The sequence below is a fragment of the Anser brachyrhynchus genome (genome assembly GCF_964034855.1).
Source record: "Anser brachyrhynchus genome assembly, chromosome: 1".
NCBI classification, from domain to species: Eukaryota; Metazoa; Chordata; class Aves; order Anseriformes; family Anatidae; genus Anser; species Anser brachyrhynchus.
The window spans coordinates 51,460,944-51,482,547 of NC_137694.1; the positions used below are offsets into that span (position 1 = coordinate 51,460,944).

The following is a 21,604-nucleotide window of genomic DNA, read 5'->3' on the forward strand; positions in this document are numbered from 1 at the left end:
TAAATGACTGTAAATTCTTGGCCTGCAATTACTGGTTTTATTCATAGAACAATGTGCATTCTGATTCATGAATAAAGAACTCAACAGAAGTTACAGCTTTGATGTATTGAAATATTTATAATAAGCAATACTTGTAAATGATTCACACTTTTTAAAAGTAATAGCTTAAAACATAAAAAGAATGGTGACATACAGCGAGCTTCAGGTGTCTAGCATTGCCATTCAGTGATTATTATGTTACATATATAGATCAAGCAGGTGATTGTTTGTCCATTCCTTGGAACAGTTACTATTCAGACTGGATCAACTCTGGCTTAGATCAGTACGGTAGCACTGGTAAGCTAAATAGAAACAGGAAGTTTTCTGAAAGTTCTTTAAGGAAACTTTAATAAAATCATTTGAGTCAAAAAAATAATTATGAAGTTGTATACTGCTATAATTAGCCAAAACAATTTATTGAGAAATATTTTTTCTAAGTGTACGCTTAGAAGAACATATAAGTAAAATTAAATGAAAAACAAACAAAAAAACACATTTACTAAATGATGTCAAAGAATGTTAAAATTGAGAGGAGAGGAAGATATTGAAAAACAGGGCCCTTTTTCTACTATCATGCCTAAGTTTGTCCATCGATTTAAAAAGATATTTTACCTAGGATTGCACCAGTTATTTTTCAATCAGTTTGAAGAATCTCATGCTTTAATTTTTGTTTTCATGAAATTTACCAGTTGAATAATAACTTTGGAAATAATACTTACTTTTTATTTCCCATTTGAAGATAAAACCTGTAAATTTAATTAAGACAGTTGAAATACAAGGAATATCACCTGTTTGAGAAGAAACAGAATTGCTTTAAATGAAAACTGCTAGCTCTACTAACATTCTTATGATTTCCTGTTAAGTTGTCATGACTCAGATCTTTGACTTGAATTCATATGCTTGATCTGTTTTTTCAGTCCTGTCTGGGTTTTCTTGATGCTAAGGCTGTATGGTAAATTGGGTTATTTCTTTAAATCTTTTATAAAATGAGGTTGTAGAAAAGCATGAAAAAACCTGCTGGCACTCCGACAACATTTTTATTTATTTATTTATTTTTAATTTAAATTTACTAATTTAAATAGATAAATAAATAAGGCTGGTCTGGCTGATCATGGATTGTGTCCAAAACACTGTGGAGAGGTAGGTGTAATCCACTTGGAGAAATGTCACAAACCTTTATCACTGGTTAGGTAAAAAGTTCAATTTACTCAAACTTTTTTTTTTTTTCTCTAATTTCAATACGATATAAAGAAAGATAAAGAAAGAGAAGTATGTGTTGCTACTAGAAAAAGAAAAAGAAATTTTACTTAATGCAAACATGGAACTGTATTTACATTGTATTTTAATGTTGCTGTGGGGAGTGTAAAGTTTTTTAGGAAATACGGAGAAAAGTTAAAACTGAGGAAATTTTAATTGGAATAAACTATTACAACTACCCTAACAATAGGTCAAAATTAACATTTTTGGAAAAAATCACGACTTGACAGGTAGCAAACTACAGACTCAACTCAGGAAATAAGTGTAATAAAGAGGAAAACAACATTAAATAAAAGATAGGAAGCAAATTAGGCAACTGAAGGCTGAAAAGTGCTTGCAGATGCTTTTAAATCAATTCAGAAATGCAACCTTAAATGCATGAAATTATTATTTTATTATTATTATTATTATTATTTAATATGGCAAGTTAGAAACAGATGTCATAAATATGATGAGGACAAAATAAAGAACTTAAAATCTGATTGAGACAATCAATGCATCATTTTCTAGTTTTGCAAAACCCTCTCTGTTTCCTCACTGATTTACTCCACATATTTGTTTTTTTCAATCTTGAGACAAATTGTTTTTATTAAGGGCAGATAAATAGTCAGAACATATTCCCTGGTATATTTTCTACTTATAATATCTGTGAGGATGAGAGAAACAGAAAGCACCTCTTCGATAGGAATCTTATAGGAATATTTAGTTTCCATGTTTACAAAGAAAAAATATATATATTAGTCTATATGATTTTGGATTGACTTTGCTCCTGAGAAATTTGGCTGATTTGAAATATTTCCACGCTTTATGCACAAAATAACTCTGTCTGGAATTCTAAGAACTTTCTCTTAACTATCTGCCTGGCAACTGTTGGAGATGAAGCACTGATCAGGTTTGGCCTGGAGTCAGACCTGCTGTGACAGCTACCTTCTTACATTTTAGGCTCAATAGTTCTGTTAGACTGATTTGATGAAACTTTTAGTTGGTTGAACACAATCCTAATATAATTTTAGACTTCAGTCTAAATATCAGTATTGTCAATTGTTGTGAATCCTGAATTTTTTAATTACATTACATTGATTCAATGACATAATGGAATGGCATTAAATTATCTGAAGTTTGTATTAAGTAAGTAAATGCAGTTTATTTAACTGTTTTGTTCTTCTTGTTGTTGTTGTTTTTACTATTACAAATGTCATTTCCTCTGTTCCCACCACACCACAACAGCAAAATTGGAATGTTTGATTCCTCTGACATAACATGAAATCTTTATATTTGCTTTCTTAATAACTGTAGAGCATTGACTTTGTGGGAAGTCTTACAAATAGCTAAAGAGCCAGACTATTTTTCTGTTTCTAGATAATAGGGAATCATTGTCCAAGACTGCACAGATTAGATCAGCCATTTAAGATTTAACATTTTCCTTGAGCTATAGCTTGCAACAGAGATAAAATATAGCCCCTCCAAAACTTTTTTTTTTTTTTTTTTTTTTTTACTGATGTGAATTTTCCACCTAAACAAGCTCAGGAAAAAAAAAATCTATTCCTATTGTAAATATGACTTGATAGGAATCACACAGTATAAGTTTGGGTTTTACTTGCCATTGGTTAGGCAATTTTCATCAACAAAGCATATGCTTTTTTTAGAAGGAAAAAAAAGTAGATGTTCTGTAGGAATAGATTCTGTTGTGATCAGCAGTGATTCATTACAGAGGCATAGCTTCTCTCCCATCTCTATTGTCCCTCAGGTTTCTGTCAGAATGAAGTAGCTTCAAACCCCACAGCAGAACTTGATTAAGAGATGGTTCAAGGAGAATCGTTCTGCTCAGTATATCCTCAAACATTTGACGGTAGGTTGCAGTAATTTCTGGTTTTGTATTTAACATATTTTAGGTATTTAAAAATGTCTAAAAAAATGGCATATTACTAACAAGAGATGCTTAGAATCTTGATCTTTATAATTACAGTGTTTAGCTGTCTTCATCTTAATATGTTTGGAAGATCATCTAACGCATTTTCCGACCTCTCCTCTAAAAAAGTCTAACTGAGCTTATGAATCATTTTTATCACTCTCTTTGTGTTTTCCCATGAGGAAGGAGAAATAGCTGCCCAAGAGGTGAATCCTTCTGCATTTTTTTCAAAGCCTGACAGAAAACCAAGCTGCTACAGTCACTGGGGAAATAGGGCTCTTTTGCCAAGGGGTTAGTAGTCATTTACTGAGGAAGAGATGGACAGCAACCATCACCAGGAGGGCATTTCTCATGGGGGAATGACAATCAAAAACAGTGCTCTGAATCAGAATTAAGGACTTTGGTTAGTTATTTAGAGGTAAGATTCCTGTGCAAAGAGTCTATGCAGACCCTTTATAGACTGTTTTAAATATACTGTAATCTTGTTCTCAACTTTTATTTTTCATTCTGTTCTAACATCATATCATTTCTACTCTCACACACACAGTTCTAAAAGCTAGGTGATCTGTTTCCCTAGTATTGTAATTTAGTTCAATCAATAACTAAATATTTATCTCTGTTGGTGCCATTCTCTTTTCTTAGATGGTGTTTCGGTAATGTAAGGTCTGTACCTACTTCTGTGTTTCAGCTGGTGTGAATTTCTAATAAAGTTCTACAATATTTAGGTATCATTATGCAAATAGACAGATCACATGTTTAGAGAAGACGTATGGCTAGAACAAACTGTGATGAATATTTTATTCTGGGGTCATTAGTTGTTGTACAGTGTGTTAACATCCATCAAAATTGATTACTAACTTGCTTGTGTAATACAAGGAAAATATATATGTAACAGTGTCATAGGAAATCATACAGTCTCTGTCAGAGGCTTGGATTGTATAAAACAGGAAAGGACTAAAACAAATGGAAGAGCTTATCCAGCAGTAATCACAGAGTAAGACAAGAAGGGAATTCATTTTACTGCAAATATTTGTCAAAGCTGTCTGATTCATCCTCCTTGGACAATGAATGCTTTTGAGAATCCTTTGTGATCCACATGTAAACTACCAGCCTCCTGGTCTCCTGGTTCCCCTTGCTATGTCAGATTCTTCTGCATCTCAGGATCAAGCTCAATGGCAATAGTTTCAAAGAACTTTTATTCTGTCTGTCTAGAACAAAAAAAAAAAAAAAAAAAAAGATAATTTAGAACACACTTTCAAGAAATGAACCCAGTTAACCTCCCTGTAGAATGTTTCATATTAATTTCTAAGTCTTTTCAGTGGAACTTGTTACCAGTTTAAAATACTATATCCATCTGGGAAGTATTAAAAAGTGCTTAGGTCTGCTTTACAATAAGTCTTAAGTTCCCGTGAAAATTACCATTTAAAGTCTTTCTCAGCTATTCTTTACATTAAAAAAAAAAAAAAAAAAAAAAAAAAGATTATCTGAATGAATTGTATAGGAAAAGAAAGAAATGAAAAGTTTTTTTTTTTTTCTGAATCATTTTTTGTTCCTTCATCACCCATAGACATTAATGGAGTTTTAATTTGTTGTTACACCAAAGTTTTACACTTCATTAAATCTCTGTGCCAATAATTACGAGCCTTATTGATTTCCTATCTTTTTAGGTATTCAAGAGTTCTTCAGGGCCCGTCTCCCCCTGGATTGTTTTTCTCATATTGAGATGCCTGTGTTAATCTTTCAAAAGAGAGGCTGAAAGCATTTAGGCTTTGTGTAATACATTCTCATCTTCTTTACCATGTTACAATTAATTAGGCAGACTGAAAAGGCATTTTTTCCCAAGCAGAGAATATAGTGCATAATTTTCTATGATGATTCTTCTGTAGCAAAATATTTTAAAAGTCCCAGTGATCTCACAATCTGCAACAGGGTACATTTTCAGTACAAAAGTTTCTCTTTTACATTAATTCACTATAAATAAATAAATAGATGGATAATTATTGTTTATAATTATGATCCAAATTCAAGGAAAGGATTTAAGCAGCTAAAGCAGGTTGCAGGTACACAGCAGCTAACTAAATAAGAAACACTCGTTTGTTTCTGTTTATTGGTTACATAATCATGTCTAAACTCACTAAGCATGCCTAATTTGACCTAAAAACTTCATAGAAATGCAGTTCTGTACTTCTCCATGTAGGTTCTGAGCAGTCCAAACCCAAGCACATTGAAAACTAGTCTTTAGCATGAAAGAACAAAAACTTGGCAGAGTAGAGCTGTTTCTTCTGGAGTGCTAGTTCTTGGGACATATTGACAAAAGAAGAACTTAACAGAGCTATGAAAAGACATTTTTTTTTTCCTCCAAAAAATTGTGAATGTTATTTTGTCACATTACAATTTAAACTGTATGGGATCTTTTCCCAGTTTGCCTGCTGAATCTGAGAAGCTGTGTTGTAAGCAATACAATGTAAAGAGGCTTAAAAAAAAAAAAAAAAGTTGGAACCATCACATCAGCTGTCAGAAATGGTTCTTATGTTTGAATCTGGATTCCTTTTCAACTGATTTTACTGCCTCATTTCAGTTACTGTGATGTGTTAAAACTACCTTTGTACTTGACTGCAGGAACACTCTCCCAAACAATATACTGAAGGGGTAAGAATCGTATCTCACTGAAAATAAAATTATACCCAGGTCTCATGTTTAACTGCTAAGCTATTATATAAATCAAGACTAGTGGTGGCATTAACTTTTCATCTTTTACGTACATGTATGATTGATTGAGTCATTCTGGTTTTGCAGCTCTTGTTAGTATATGACTTCAGCAACTGGATCTCAGACAAAATAGATCTAATATGACTAAACTCAGGCCTATTCTTAGCAATTTGTGTCAGTTCTTGTTGCTAACCAGACCTGCAATTGAAGGAAGGGAAGGGAAGGGAAGGGAAGGGAAGGGAAGGGAAGGGAAGGGAAGGGAAGGGAAGGGAAGGGAAGGGAAGGGAAGGGAAGGGAAGGGAAGGGAAGGGAAGGGAAGGGAAGGGAAGGGAAGGGAAGGGAAGGGAAGGGAAGGGAAGGGAAGGGAAGGGAAGGGAAGGGAAGGGAAGGGAAGGGAAGGGAAGGGAAGGGAAGGGAAGGGAAGGGAAGGGAAGGGAAGGGAAGGGAAGGGAAGGGAAGGGAAGGGAAGGGAAGGGAAGGGAAGGGAAGGGAAGGGAAGGGAAGGGAAGGGAAGGGAAGGGAAGGGAAGGGAAGGGAAGGGAAGGGAAAATGTTCCTCTGTTTTTTCAGATGTTTAGAGTAGTCTACTTTCTGAAAGCTCTCCATCCCTGATAAGTGATGGTACTAAACTATCTTTTTTTCTCCTTTTCTCTACTGTAACACAATCTTCTGCCTCTATATTTTCAATGTTCATGAAGAACTATAACTATTAGTACAACTAATTGCTAATAACTATAAATAATAATGTAATTATTGTAACTCCCTAACCTTTCTTACTATGTACCTGCATACTTGCTCTTTCTTATACTCATCTTTAGTAATATATTGTTGGTCATTTATGAATGACTTTTTTTGACTTCAGTGTCACCAAATTGCCACTGAAGCAGTAAGATATACCTCTTTGTTTCTTTACTCTTGCCTGTGGACTGAATTTATTAGCTGTCTTCTATATAGAACCTTTCAGTGAGTGTCAACATCTTCTATTTCCTTTTGCTACTGAATTTCTTCCTAAGAGAAATTAAATATTTGACTTTGTATAGGTTTTTTTTTTTAATATATTCTTTTCCTTTCCAAACTCATTTTTTATCATGTAATTTCACAAAAAAAAAAAAAAAATTACCATCAATATTCAGGTTCTTAGATTCTTCAAACTTTAAGTCAGAAATATATATATATATAATTTTATAATTTCTTTTTAGAATTTCTTCCACTCACTGAACTGAAATATCAAACTGGAAAGGATTTCCTATGTCACTAGCTGCAGTCTATTGCAACTGACAAGCCTTACAACTACTTGCCGAGGCGATCGGTTCTGCGACAGACGCATTCTGCAGCTGAGTGGGGGATCGAGGCAAGCAGGGATTTTTTCCATCATTGAAGCCACTCGAGGCAGCCAAGAGAGCTGCCAGGATGTGCCAGGACGTGGCAGCCCTCGCGAGGGAGGCTGACAAGGCATGGGCAGAGCCAACAGCGGCAGTGGCGGACCATTGAAATCGGATGTCTACATCTGGTCTACAGCTTTCTCTCGAGGAGGAGCGGAGGGGCAGGCACTGATCTATTCTCTTTAGTGTCCAGTGATAGGACCTGAGGGAATGGTGTCAAGCTGCGACAGGGGAGGTTCAGGCTGGCTATCAGGAAGAGGTTCTTCACTGAGAGGGTTGTCGCACACTGGAATAGGCTCCCCAGGGCTGTAGTCATGGCACAAAACCTGTCGGCGTTTAAGAAGGATTTGAACTGTGCTCTCAGTCATATGGTCTGAATTTTTGGGTAGACCTGTGTGGGGTGCCAGGAGTTGGACTCGATGATCCTTATGGGTCCGTCCCTTCCAACTTGGGATATTCCATGATTCTATGATTCTGTGATTCTACTATTTTAAACCGATCTGTCTCTGTTGAATAGCTTTTCTTTTTTTTTTTTTTTAATCCTTTAACAGATATTAGAAAATTGTTCTAGATCTTTACCTTCTTCTAATTTACATCCTAGTTAAATTTATTATAGACACATAATTCTTGTGAAAGCTTTATTCTGTATTTTACATATGTCTTGACTTCCATGACACCTCCCTCTTCCCTTACAAAGTTATTTGCATTTTAAGAATATACTGAACATTCTGTTCCTGCTTCCAGGAACAGCTATGGTGCTTGTTTTATTAGCTCTTATATGACATTAATACCAACTAATGACACTACTGCTAGCACTAGTAGGTTCTAGATGCTGAGGTGTGATTGTATCAGCATCTAATGAAACTTATTTTGTAAATGAAGTTTCAGCTTTACAGGAAGGATATTTTAAAATATTTTCCTATGTTCATAACTATCTTTCTTTCTTCTGCTGATTTGGATCTATCTATAAACTGTAAAATACAAATAAACCCTGCTCTCAACTCTCAGCAATTGTTCCCACTACTGAGGTCGATATATCTGCAGAATCTGGGGGCAAAACTATATCTTACTATTATTCCCTCATGCAAAATCTTATATTTGATAGGTTATCATCACCTCTTTTTATGATATAATAGATGTAAAATGAAATATTTTTCTTTCTTTACTCCAGATAACATGGTTTGAGGTAATATTAATATTTTTTGAGGTATATGTCTTGAGGTAATATTAAAACACCCATCTTCATGTCTATTCAGATGTGATTGGATTTCACTGGACAATTACATGGGCCTGTAAAAATGAAAATTGGGGTTATTTCAGTTGTTGTATGTTCCAAGTATCTTTGGAATGGGAAAAAAAAAGTTTAATTCAATCTTCAAAAATGAGATTTTTCTAAACCACATACAACAGTACTTGAAAAACTCTTAATAAAATTTTAATATTGTTTTTAATTCAGTATAAAGATGTATGAAAACTAGGGAAAAGGTATTAAGACTTTCTGATCATTTGCATAGACTGTTGACTTTATTTGCATTTGGGTGTGCTCAGCATCAAGAATTTATAAGAAGGTTGTTGATTGTCTTCATATATTTAATTTTGAATAGCTGTACTAAGTTAAAACTAAACTGCATTATGCTTAATATTTAAGGAACAGGATGGTGTGGGCTAATGTTCTGACAAACCTTTTACTTTTTTGTTACTAGTTTAAATTCAAGATAGATGGCTAAACAACTTTAGCAATCAAGAAGTCTGTCTTACAAAATTAAACTGTTCTTCCTCTAACTTTTGGTAAGGCATTTTCAGGCATGACACTATCAAACCAGAAGCAAGTATTGAGCAGATGGAGCAATAGTACTATTTTGCTAACCCTATAGTTTGCTCCTGTTTCATGACTGAAACAAATGTGCATTACACTTCAGAAAAACATGCTCATTTTTCCTCATGGGAATCACTTAGCCTTCGTATCTGCAGCAGAACAGCTTGGCTTCTTGTTCACCAATTATGGAATTAAAGAGCAGTTCAGTGTTCCCTTAGGATAAATTGAGACAAAATAATGTGTGACTATATTACTATCATATTAACTGTGTCCCAGGGGCAAAGCTGAGAGTGAATAGGAATAGACAGTTGAGGTATTTCCTAATTTTTGATTGCTTGCCTTTCAATACTAGTACCGATCTTTTAATGTAATTGTGTATGTAATAGTAAGAAATTGGATTATTTTACTTCCTTGTGTGTCCATTATCTGTCTTCTAGATGCAGAGAATCTAATCAAAACAAGAGAATTCCTTTTATTTGTTTTTCCTCTTGCTTTTTTCTTGAGAGCTTGTTCTGCAGCACTCATTTTTATAGGTTTGTCAATCATTCCCTTCAGTGTTCTTTACCTTGCTTGTGGTATCTGAACTCTGTTTGCTCAAAATTTGTCTTTTTTTTTTTTTTTCTCCAAATCTTCACTTGTTCAGTACGACTTTTTAGTTCCATGTTTATACCATTATTAAGTAGTGTCTTATCTTTCTTTTCTTTCCTCAAGTACTGAGCATTGCATTGAAGCCATTGATCATTCCAGAATTTTAGAACATTCAAGGTTGCATTCCAATTCTTATTTCTTATTTCTTATTATTTCTTATTTCTTATTTCTTATTTCTTATTTCTTATTTCTTATTTCTTATTTCTTATTTCTTATTTCTTATTTCTTATTTCTTATTTCTTATTTCTTATTTCTTATTTCTTATTATTTCTTATTTCTTATTTCTTATTTCTTATTTCTTATTTCTTATTTATTTCTTATTTCTTATTTATTTCTTATTTCTTATTTATTTATTATTTATTATTTATTATTTATTATTTATTATTTATTATTTTTTCTTACTTCTTATTTATTTATTATTTATTATTATTTATTCAATTTGTATTTCTTATTAAAAGTATTATTTTAATTTTCACTGAGTGTTTAAGTGAAATCCATTTACAACATTATAACAGTTTTCTTGGATTAAATCACCCTACACAAAATGAATAATACTGAACACAGAACAACTTGAAAAAAAGGAAACTAAATACTACAGTAGATATATTTCAATATGAGTATATGTAGTAAGAAGTCATAAGGTTCTAAAAGTAGTATAGCTATATATGCATGTACATATGTATATGGCCCACTGCTGAACTGAATGTATTCATCTTCTCATTCAATATTAGCTAAAGGTTGTCTTCATGACTGCACTGTGCCATAGTCAAGAAAAAAAAAATATATATATATATATTTAAATGCCTAGTGTTTCCTACTACAGATAATTCTCACAAAATTTTCTTCATGCAGTTGCCAAAATGTTGTCATTTGATTTTTGTTTGATGCGTGACATACCTTTGTGATACACTGCCTTCATTTTCTCCTGTGGTACTCCATTAAGATTCAGTAGAGTTCCATAATACATGTTAAAAAAAAAAAAAAAATCCCCTTTTCTTTTCTTATCCATACCCATTCCTTCAAGGCTCCTTGCCAGAATCACTGAATGTTCCCATGTGAAACTAGAGTCTTGGCAGACTACGAAAACACATTGCAGGTCCAGTGAGAAGAAATGTTTGTTGCCATAGGGACTCTGTGTGAAAAAGAGGTGGAAATAAACCCTTCACCCCAAACAGAACCCTATGGAGCTGAATTAGACTCGAAGTAGACTGTGGACAGACAGATAAACACTTTCATTTTCTTTCTTTCAAAACAACTTCCAACAATATGCAAGTGAGAGGTTATCAGGCTTTAGTGATGGGGATGAAGGGAATAAGGACAGTTTCATCAGTAAAGACTGGATCAATACTCGACTTCAAAACTGTCTCTCTTGTGTAGAAATTAGTTAAGTAGTGCAGCTTGTGTATAGGGCAAATTTAAAATAAATGCAGCACCTAGAGGAAAAAAAATCTTTCATCATAAGAAGATTTTGTTCATAATTCTGTGCCTTGGTACAGCAGGCCAGATAAAATAGCCCAAGGAAACAATACCAGCACAAGAAAATGGATTACAACATAGTCCCTGTAGATATCTTAGGGATTATTTTTTTTTTTGCATTCTTCCAATATAACATACAGTTAATATTTCTGTGAGACATCTTTATTGTTTTTAAAAATCACACTATTTAGAACATTGCCCAATGTATTAACTAAAGATTATGACAGATAAATTATGCATGGTTCTTCTGCTTTGTTGGTAGTCTCTCACTGAGAGTATTGTTTGTATGCATTTTGTTGAATTACATTACTATTTCATAGGAAAGATGAAATGTACAGAGAAGTCAGGTGGTAATGTTAGTGACTAAAACTATCCAAAAGAGCACAGTCCATCTCAATTTTCTTGGTAAGAAGTCTGGACAATTATGTATTGAAGCTTTGTATTATGTATCATTTGCTCAATTCTTTTGATGTGCTAGTTTTGATTGCAATTTTATCTCTTTTCACTAAGAAAATATTTGAAAACCATTGATGCGTGATATTTCTCATTAAAAAAAAAAACTTAGAAAACACTGAAAACAGTTTTTTGTTTGTTTTTTTTTTTTAACTTGCATTCAGTCATTCAGCCTTTTTTTTTTTTTTTGGCAAACATAAATGCATATATGTAATGCATATGTATATGCACAATGTAGTGCAATAATATATACATATGTATATATTTAGCTGTATCACAATTTGTTTCAAAAAGAAATCTTTAAATTAATATCTTTAAAGTACAAAATATCTTGAAAGGCAAGGCAAGGCGAAATGAGGTGAGGCGAGGTAAGGCAAGAGGAAGGGAAGGAAACTTAGTCTAGCTAGTACGTGTCAGTTTGATTATGGCCTACTAATTCCTACCACCCCCCCCCCCCCCCGTAACTCTAAAGGATAATGACCCTTTCATTTTTTTAGACAAAAACTTCTATAAACTTAAAAATTGAATGCTTTTTCATGTTGTTGCGTGTACCTGAAAAGGCTCTAATGGGTTTCTTGAGGGTTATTTCTGAAGATGGTGGCAACAAATTACTTCTGAGCACCTATGTCAAATTCAGAAATAGTGAAGAATGCCTCAGGGTTAGGTTGAGTGTTTTCTTTCTGCCATAACTGCTGTAACCTATGAGAGAGAACACAAATAATTCCCCCGAGGGTCTTTGAGTTTCCTTTTGCTCACAGAGCTCTGAACCCCATTTTACAGCTGATAACAGTCACTCGTCTATCAAAAATGTTTAACAAAGACAAAAGCTCATGTTTTGAATGAATGAATGTGGTACTAGAAAGAATTTTCTCCCTCCTTCCTCTGAAGGGAAAATGTAATGAGACTTTTTTTCATTTTAATTTTTGCATTCATCTGATGCATTGAAAATTGGCTGGAATAAGTTTGATGCCTAGTAGGTGTTTCTTGTGAAACTAAACTACTCCGTAGCTTCTTTGAAGCTTCTTGTACAAAGTAAGGCTGATATCCAGATATGCATAAAGAAAAAAAAAATTCCAAAGTTATCTCTGTAGCACTTGGTACCTTTTTTTGTTTGTTTTCGCTGTAATTTGAGGTGCAGTTGCCTTCCTGGTAATACCTGAGCATTTGTTCTAATATTTTTTTAATTTTTTTTTATTATTTTGCAGAGATGTAATATGGTGAACAGTGATCTCCCTTGCTTCCTTTTGAGGAAATTTTTATTCCCATTTTGTGACTTTAGCTCTGTAGATCTAAGTTTGCTGTAAAACTGTAGGCATGTTTTCTGACCTACGGTGGATGGAGGAATGTGAACTAGCTTATGGACTCTTTTGGATTTGCTATACAGTTGTAAAGCATTAGATTAACGATGCAGGAGATTCTTTAAAGCACTGATTACCCTGAAACTGGGAAACAGAGTAAAATGTCTTGACTGGGCTGACATAGTCTGTAAGCGATGCCAATTGTTAAACTCAGTTTTCCTGAGTCAGGTACTAGTTCTTGCATTTTACTGCATTTATACTGAAAGATTACCTACCAAATGAAAATATTCAGTTTTTAAGAGTCAAATATATCTTCCTTAATGTAAATAAAAAATCTATAATCAGTAATCATTTAGAATTTTGTCTCTATATACATAAATATAAATACATTTACTAGGAATTAGTGAAAAGTTGCTAGTTGGTTACGCTGTTCGCTAAAAGTCATTTGGGAACTATAAGGGTCTACATGGTTTTCATTATGTGAAATATTTCCAAAGATAATACATGATTCTGTAGGTTGCTTAAGAATATTGGTATAAATTAACACTTTAATATTTGACCTAATATGAATCAGTACAATATAAACTATGTGCAAAGTGTGTAGATGAGGATTTATGGCTTTTCTGAGCTTCTCTGAATTTATATTTGAAAGTACTCTAAAAGCATATTTTAGTGAAAGTCTTCATAGCTTGAGTCTTCACCCTGGAACTCAGTTCTAGGTATAGGATATAGGTGGATGTTGACACAAAAGGACACTATGTCTCTGTCTCCCTGAGACCTATGTTTCAGGGTTGTAAAATCTACTCCTGTGGGATATAAATACTTGAACTCTAGCTTTATAAACATGAAAGGCAATGAGGAAATGGGTTGCACTTTGGCTCATTTGTCTGTTTTCTACATAAGTGTAAATCACTGAATGCTGGGATCAGAGATGTTGACAAAATATGAGAAACTACTTCAGACCCAACTGTAGCTCAAACTGTCTGATATTACATAGGAATATAACTAAAAAACAAAGATCAGTTTTCCAAAGTCTTTCTGGAGAAAGGAGTACTCATAACTGTGATGAAAGGAGCATAATGAAAGGGCACTTTCAAGGATGTGAGAGAAAAGGATTTGGTACAAATGTCTCGAAGAGGGTGTCTTATATAAGAGACACAATCTAGGAATTTTGAGCTAGGGCTTTGCTGAGTTGGGAAAATAGATGTTTTTAGAGGTGACATGAATTGACTATAAATATAGATTGAGAAAAATGGAGTGAACCTCCCTATAGATGCTTTTATTTAAAACTTAATCAGGCCTGAAAAGGTAGCTCATCTGTAGCCAGTAATGAGTTCACATTTTGCTGAATGTATTCCTTGGTCAAGAGATTCATTAAACGACTAGCTGTCTCAGGCATCACAAAATGAATGTTTTGAATGCATTCATAACTTAGGAGTTTAACAGAAAGTGGTGTAAAAGAAAGAACACAAAGTATATATTTCTTACTAAGCTGATTTACTTTATGTCTGGAGTAATAATGTAAAACTGATGATTTAATCAGTTTTGGCAAAGGGCCTAATGTTTGTAAGTGAAAGAATTTTAGGCAAATAGGTCTAAGGACTAATATAAAACTCTTTCTACTCTGAGTCTGACTAATTTTGCTTTTCTGTCTCTCTTTCAATCAAAACTACAACATGTAAGTTTCAACACCTACTGTAGAGACTGATGACATTTTAAAAAGGAAGTCATTAGTCTTTTATATAAGTTGTATTTTATTCTATGTCTTTGCGCAGTTATAGGTTTCTAATAATCTACTAAAGACAATAAATTAAAAGAGCATTTTCAGTTTCCAGAATTTCAGTCTTTTTTGGAATTGCCCGATCCTATGCTTTTAGGAGGCAGTGCTTAAAGACTGACCAGCACTGATGGACTCCAACGCCTTCAAAAGCAGTTTCCCAGGGGACCTTGCTAACTAGTTCCCTGAGGAGCCTGAATGGTAAAGCATTCTGCTGGGAGTTTTCATGTCTTACTTATGAGCTGTTGCAAGATGACTTGGCACTAATGTTTTAGTTCCTGTATCTGGTGGCACAAATTGACTGTTGTAAGTAGTTTTATTCTCCCTCCTTTAATTTCCACATTTAATGCTGGGTGGCTAACATAATGGTAGTTTTAGCTCTTTATTAATGTCAGAGACCACAGCTGGACATTCAAATTAGACATTAGGGAAAAAAAAAATCCACTAGAAAAGCTGCAGAATAGACTTGGAGATTTTCAAGCCTTGTCTAGACAAAGCCACACCTGGTCTTTTCTCAGGTTGGTTATAGTCCCATTTTGAGTAGGAAGTGACCTATATGACATTCATAGGTAGTGCTCCCAACCATCATTTCTGTCATACCATGATAATGCTGTAGCTCAGTAAGACAGAAAAGGTAAAGAAAGTTGGCTGCAATCACCTTGCATATCTATATATATGCATCCCAGAGAATGTTGGTCTTTAGATTTTTTAATATCTAGGAAAATTTCTACATCACACCAATATACTATACTAAACAGATTTGATGATGAGAAAGCTAAACAATCCTCAGATGTAGGTGATGGATTTTAGAGCTATATCAGAAACCTCAGTATCTGTTTTTGTGGCTTATTTCCATCTGATAAGGTTTCCACTATTTCTTGCTCTGGGCTGCAAATGGCATATTTGAGATCTGAGTCAGACATCACAGCCTAGGCAGGACGAACAAGCAATGTGCTCTAAGAGTTTTTCTGAAGTTCTCTGAATCATATATATCACTATATTACAAGCAGAGTTGTTCATGGTCAACATTATACAACTCACGTGTTAATGGAGTTATAACTGATATACCTGTTTTCTTTTTTCTTTCTTTTTTCTTTCTTTTTTTTTTTTCCTACGTTAAGTTCATTGTTTCTTCTTTACTATAGGCAAACACTTGTTATTCCAATGATCAATTTGCCCAGAGAACTGGAAGACCATCTCTGGAAGTGTTTAAGGTGAGGCTGGATTGGGATTTGAGCAACCGGGTCTAGTGGAAGGTGTCCTTGACCGTGGCCACAGACTTGGAACTAGATGGTTTTTCAGGTCGCTTCCAACCTAAACTATTCTATTATTCTATATCTCAGCATAACTGATACAGTTACTATAGAGCACTGCATAGTGCTTCTGTTCTTGTATTTTCACATATCACCAATGCAAGCACGCCCACCAGCAAAACTATTTAAATAGTACAGTCTTCTCAAGCGTCTTTACCCAAGTAAACATACCTTGTTGCATTGAGATTTATCAGTGAATGCAGGAAAAGAATCATTTCCCTCTTATATTCTCTTTAATACTGATAAAGCAAAAGTGTTGATAGGTTAAACTTGAAATAGTAGTGGTATCTTACAGGAATCTGCAGCAAAGGAAATGGATGTTATTTTATAGAATGACTGAGAAATATGAAGTGTTTAGGCAGAGATTAAAAACACCCACAAATAGCATTCATCATATTTTCATCTTAATGGGAATGAAGACATGTATGCTAATGCTTTTTTGCTATTCAGATAAATACAGCTAGCAGTGATAAGTGTTTTGAGTAACAGTGAGTAAACTGAATACTTTGCAGCATGACATCCTTATTGTACTTTGCATTTCACTTATTTATTTTTTCTTTTTGATACAAATAAATTCTATTACTTTGCCCTGTCTACTTAAATGAAAGATACATTTTTCTTCAAGACTGGGCAGATCAGTGAGGACCATAAAATATTAACGATGAAATCTTGGGGAATTAGATGTGTCTGTGACTATAGGTTTATCTTGTTGGCAGAGTTTTCTTAGTCTAACCTATTTCTTTTGCATGATCTCCGTCAGAATGATGTACTGAAAAAAGAAAAAAGAAAAAAAAAAGAAAAAAAAAGAAAAAAAAGAAAAAAAAAAGAAAAGACTGTTCAGATTAAAAATGTATTATTTTTTTTTCCCGGACAGATAAAGGGCTGGTTTCGTTTGTTTTGTCTGTTTGTTTGTTTTAATGATGTAAGTTTATTTAGTGTCTTTATAAATTTTGTTGCACACTTTCGTTATTCAAAATCAGACCTGTTTGCCAGTCTGCCTCTTCCTTTTATTTCACCTTGTATCACACTACTCTGCAGAATGTTATTCCTCACATGGAGCTAGAAGAATGAAAAGAAGAATGGAGAAAGAATATGATATTTTCACTTGTAGTCTTGTACCATAACAGGGAAAGGATCCTTAACAGGCTAGCTGCCATGATGATTACAATATGTGGTGTGGAAGAAGCTGAGACTTTTAGGTTTTGACTATGTTTGGGAGCGGAGGGTAGGGAGGAAAATGGGAAGTGATCATGCCCTCTCCCTTTTCAATATATATATATTGGAAATATATATGTATATATATATTTTTACATGGCTGGGGCTTGCTTGATCAAAACTTCCGTCCCAAAGACAGGAGGACTGAGTGAACCCTTTCTTTGGTTGAGGGATATATTATTTTATCTTCCTTATTGCTCTACCTCAAACATCCTGATTTGTGTCTTCATTAGTTAGCTGCTGTTAAAATGGTTTAATTTTAAAACAAACAAACAAACAAACAAGCAAATAAAAAACTCTTTGGCTAATGAGGCAGACAAAATTTTCAGATAATGTTAATCTGTGCAGGTTAGATGCTAATGATTTTAATGAATTATCTAGGTAGCAACGTACAGGAACAGGTGTGCTGACTCTTCAGTGAAGAATAAATGGAATTATATAAGAAGAGCTCAGGATAAAAGTCCATGAACAACAAGAAGATGTCTCTATCAGTAGTTTGTGACTAGTTAGCTAAAATTATTTAACCAATCCCTATTTGTAAATTTTTATTTGTTCTGAAGAAAAGTTATGCTACAATAAAGTATGATGTATTATAAACTAAAGAGTCAAGGTGAAAGAAGCTTAATCCAGTTGGAGGCTGGTCACCAGTGGTGTCTCCCCGGGCTCAGCACTGGGGCCAGTTCTCTTCAATATCTTTATCAATGATCTGGACAAGGAGATCAAGTGCACCCTCAGTAAGTTTGCAGATGACACCAAGTTAGGTGCAAGTATTGATCTGCTCAAGGGCAGGAGGGCTCTGCAGAGGGATCTGGATAGGCTGGACCGATGGGTCAAGGCCAACTCTGTGAAGTTCAACAAGGCGAAGTGCTGGGTCCTGCACTTGGGCACAACAACCCCACGCAATGCTACCGGCAAGTAGGCCAGTAAGAGTGGCTGGAAGGCTGCCAAGGGGAAAAGGATTTGGGAGTATTTCACAGAATCACAGAATCATCTAGGTTGGAAGAGACCTCCAAGATCATCTAGTCCAATCTCTGATCTAACACTAACAAATCCTTCAATTTGTGGACAGACAACTGAATATGAGCCAGCAGTTTTCTCAGGTGGCCAAGAAGGCCAACAGCATCCTGGGTTGTATCAGAAATAGTGTGGCCAGCAGAAGTGATTGTTTCTTGGTACTCAGCTCTGGTGAGGCTGCACCTTGAATACTGTGTTCAGTTTGGGACCCTTCAGTACAAGAAGGACACTGAGTTGCTGGAATGTGTCCAAACATGGGCAACAAAGCTGGTGAAGTGTCTAGAGAACAAGTCTTATGAGGAGTAGCTAGGAGTTATGGGGTTGTCTAGCTTGGAGAAAAGAAGGCTCAGGGGAGACCTTATTGTACTTAACAATTACCTTAAAAGAGGTCGTAGTAAGGTGGAGGTTTGGATATTCTCCCAAGCACCAAGTGATAAGACAAGAGGAAATGTCCGGAAGTTGCACCAGGGGAGGTTTATGTTGGATATTAGGAAAAATTTATTTACTGAAAGGGTTTTGAAGCATTGGAACAGGCTGCCCAGGGAAGCAGTTGAGTCACCATCCCTGGAGGTCTTCAAGAAACATGTAGATTTGGAATTTAGTAGCATGGTTTAGTGGTGAACTTATCTGTACTAGGTTAAAGGTTGGACTAGATGATCTTGGAGGTCTTTTCCAGCCTGAATGATTCATTGATTCTATGATATTACAATAAAGCATTATGTATTATCGGTATGTTTATTTAGGAAGTAAAATTAAATAAAATGACCCAGTATATATTAAATTAAAACCATACCATAGTACAGATGGCACAATACAGTTCTTGCATTCCCTTTAGTCTGAGTTGGACAATTATTTTCTAATATAGAAGCCACTACAAACTACTTCTTGCTAGAAGGTATATAGATATGCAAATATTGTTAAAATAGGTCTCCTTCCTCTTCCATGGCTGATACAGAAGAAAAATTAATAGCACATAATAAGAATGTAAAATTAGGTCTTACATAATTTTTTCCTCCTTTGTTTTTATAGCTAGGTTAATCTATCTAGGTCACACAATTTCCATGGCAGATTAGCACATTATGTTCATTATTTTATGCAACAAATTCTTCTAGAGAACCTAAAAATTATGCTAATGTGGACTTTTACATCCTTGTTAAATTAATTGTATATGACTGGGACATTCTTCTTTTTTCTCCTCCTACTTGAATCACACATCTTGACATGCATTTGCTATTGCCATATTATTTTATTTACTACTGTGATGGGATTTTATCAATCTACTTTCAATAATATTTGGATAAAAATGGTTTTGCTCTCCTAGACCCTTCAGAAATTACACTGGGATTCCAAAGACAGGCATCATCTCACCTAATATATTGTCTTCTAAAAGTGGAATGAAGAAATAAAATTTGCGTATTCACAGTGCCTCTCTTAAATAAATTAAATTCTCAAAACTCATTGCTAAATATATATTTCTACGAAAAATATGAACCCATGATCCCATGATCTTCCAGTCCAGACTGCCTCAAACTCATTATCCAATATTGTCTCCTTTAATAAAATAATAAAAGATAGTCCTGCAGTCCCTGGGGCATACCCACAACGTTCCAGAGTTGTTGCAGTTTCTGGGCTCCTCTTAGGTTTTTGTTGTTGTTGTTGTTGTTTGTTGTTGTTGTTGTTTCGGCCAGTATCTTCCCCTGTTTGCTGATGTTGGTTCACTGAGATTATTTCACAGAGACAGAGCTACAAGGAGTAAAGAGTTTCTGATAGGAAATATTGGAAAAGAAATATAAGTCTCAAGGAGACTCAACATTTTGTAAAGACATAAGATTCCTTTTGAGATGACCACTAATGGTATTGTACGACACAGGTTTGTCCTGTGTCCAGTGTGCTTCACAGATCAGGTAAGGTGTCAGTGGAGGACTAGAACGTAAGCCCATAGAGTCTAATTGGTCTCAATTTTTCTACTTCATTTTTGGTTTATCAAGAGGAAGAGAAGATTTCCTTTTACTCTAGAGTAAAATAAAGCATCAAATTATCTGTTTCACAAATACAAGAGTCAATAGTTTAGTGCATTACATTGACTTTTTGCAGTGTTAAATGAAATCACAGGTCACTCACACTTTCTACCTACCACTATGCTGCTCAGAGGAAGCTTTATAGTAATTAACTTTTCAATTAATCAAAATAAATTCTGATTTACTCCATCTTCAACATATTTTGTGTTTTTCTTTCCATTATTTTTTATTTTCTGACTTGGGCTGTAGATCTTGACTTTGAAATAATAAATTCAAGCTATTTACAGCTATCAGAATTTTGAGCTACATCTTATCACAATGGAAAAATATCTCCCATACCCCATGAGTTATGGGTTATTTTCTTGGCTAAAATCATGTACCCTCATAAAGAAGTTCTGCTTTTCATTCAACCTCAAAGGTTATTCATTCCAGAAATGCAGAACACTGTTTGAGAAAAAGGACATAATTGTTCCTTATACAATAGAACTGGATCAGACTGAAAACTGAGCTCACATATCATTTGCAGATTTTCTCTTATTTTGACACAATTTTCCCACTTCTTAATATGCATTTCTTGCAGAATGATTTTAGTCATTGTATTCTATAAAAATGTGAAGATGTTTAGAAACAAAGTAAAGTACTATAAGTAGGAGGCCTACAAGCCAACATATGCAAATGAAAGTGTTGATAGTTTATGAAGTTTTCTGAGCACAGAGAATGAGAGGTCTGCTGAAAAACCTCAGAAATTATTACCTTTTTATAAACTAATAAAAAAGTGGAAACCATTTAACAATTGTAGTTTTCTGGAGAAAACACTATAGACATTTTTCCCTTCTAAGTACTCAAAAGAATATAATAATATTTAGATACCTACCTACTGAATAACTGATCTTTAAGGTCCATTTCAGTCCAACTATTCTGTTATTCCATGACAAAGAAATATTTCATGACATCTCCTAGAAATTATCACCAACTTGTTATAAATGGTAAGTATCCCCATGGAACAATTTATAGTTAAGCCAAAGACTACAAATAAAAATGACAAGTATCCTAAAACAGCTTAAATTCCTGTGTCTTATCAAAATAAACAAGTAAATAAATAAATGTTAGATTAATTATTCATTGCAAATTATTTTCACAGCAGTATTTCAGAAGCAATTCATTTGTTCTTTCACAGATCACAGAATCACAGAATACTTGGTTGGAAGGGATTTCTGGAGGTCATGTGGTCCACCCCTTGCTCAAGCAGGGGCAACAAGAGAAGGTTTTACACGTGCTTAA

General features: G+C 34.3%; 1 protein-coding gene across 10 annotated transcripts in view; it reads left to right on the forward strand.

Moving 5' to 3' along the window:
* The window catches only part of MGAT4C (MGAT4 family member C), a 412,384-nt gene that overhangs the window by 361,245 nt on the left and 29,535 nt on the right, over positions 1-21,604 (forward strand). For 3 of the 10 annotated variants that reach the window (XM_080588179.1, XM_080588176.1, XM_080588172.1), the window contains 2 exons: positions 3,044-3,145; positions 15,885-15,977. The exons of 3 other annotated variants lie outside the window; for them this stretch is intronic. The gene's annotated coding sequence lies outside the window, so the exon portion shown is untranslated. The remainder of the gene's footprint in view (positions 1-3,043; positions 3,146-15,884; positions 15,978-21,604) is intronic. 4 more of the 10 variants (XM_080588173.1, XM_080588178.1, XM_080588174.1 and 1 more) reach the window with 4 other exon arrangements.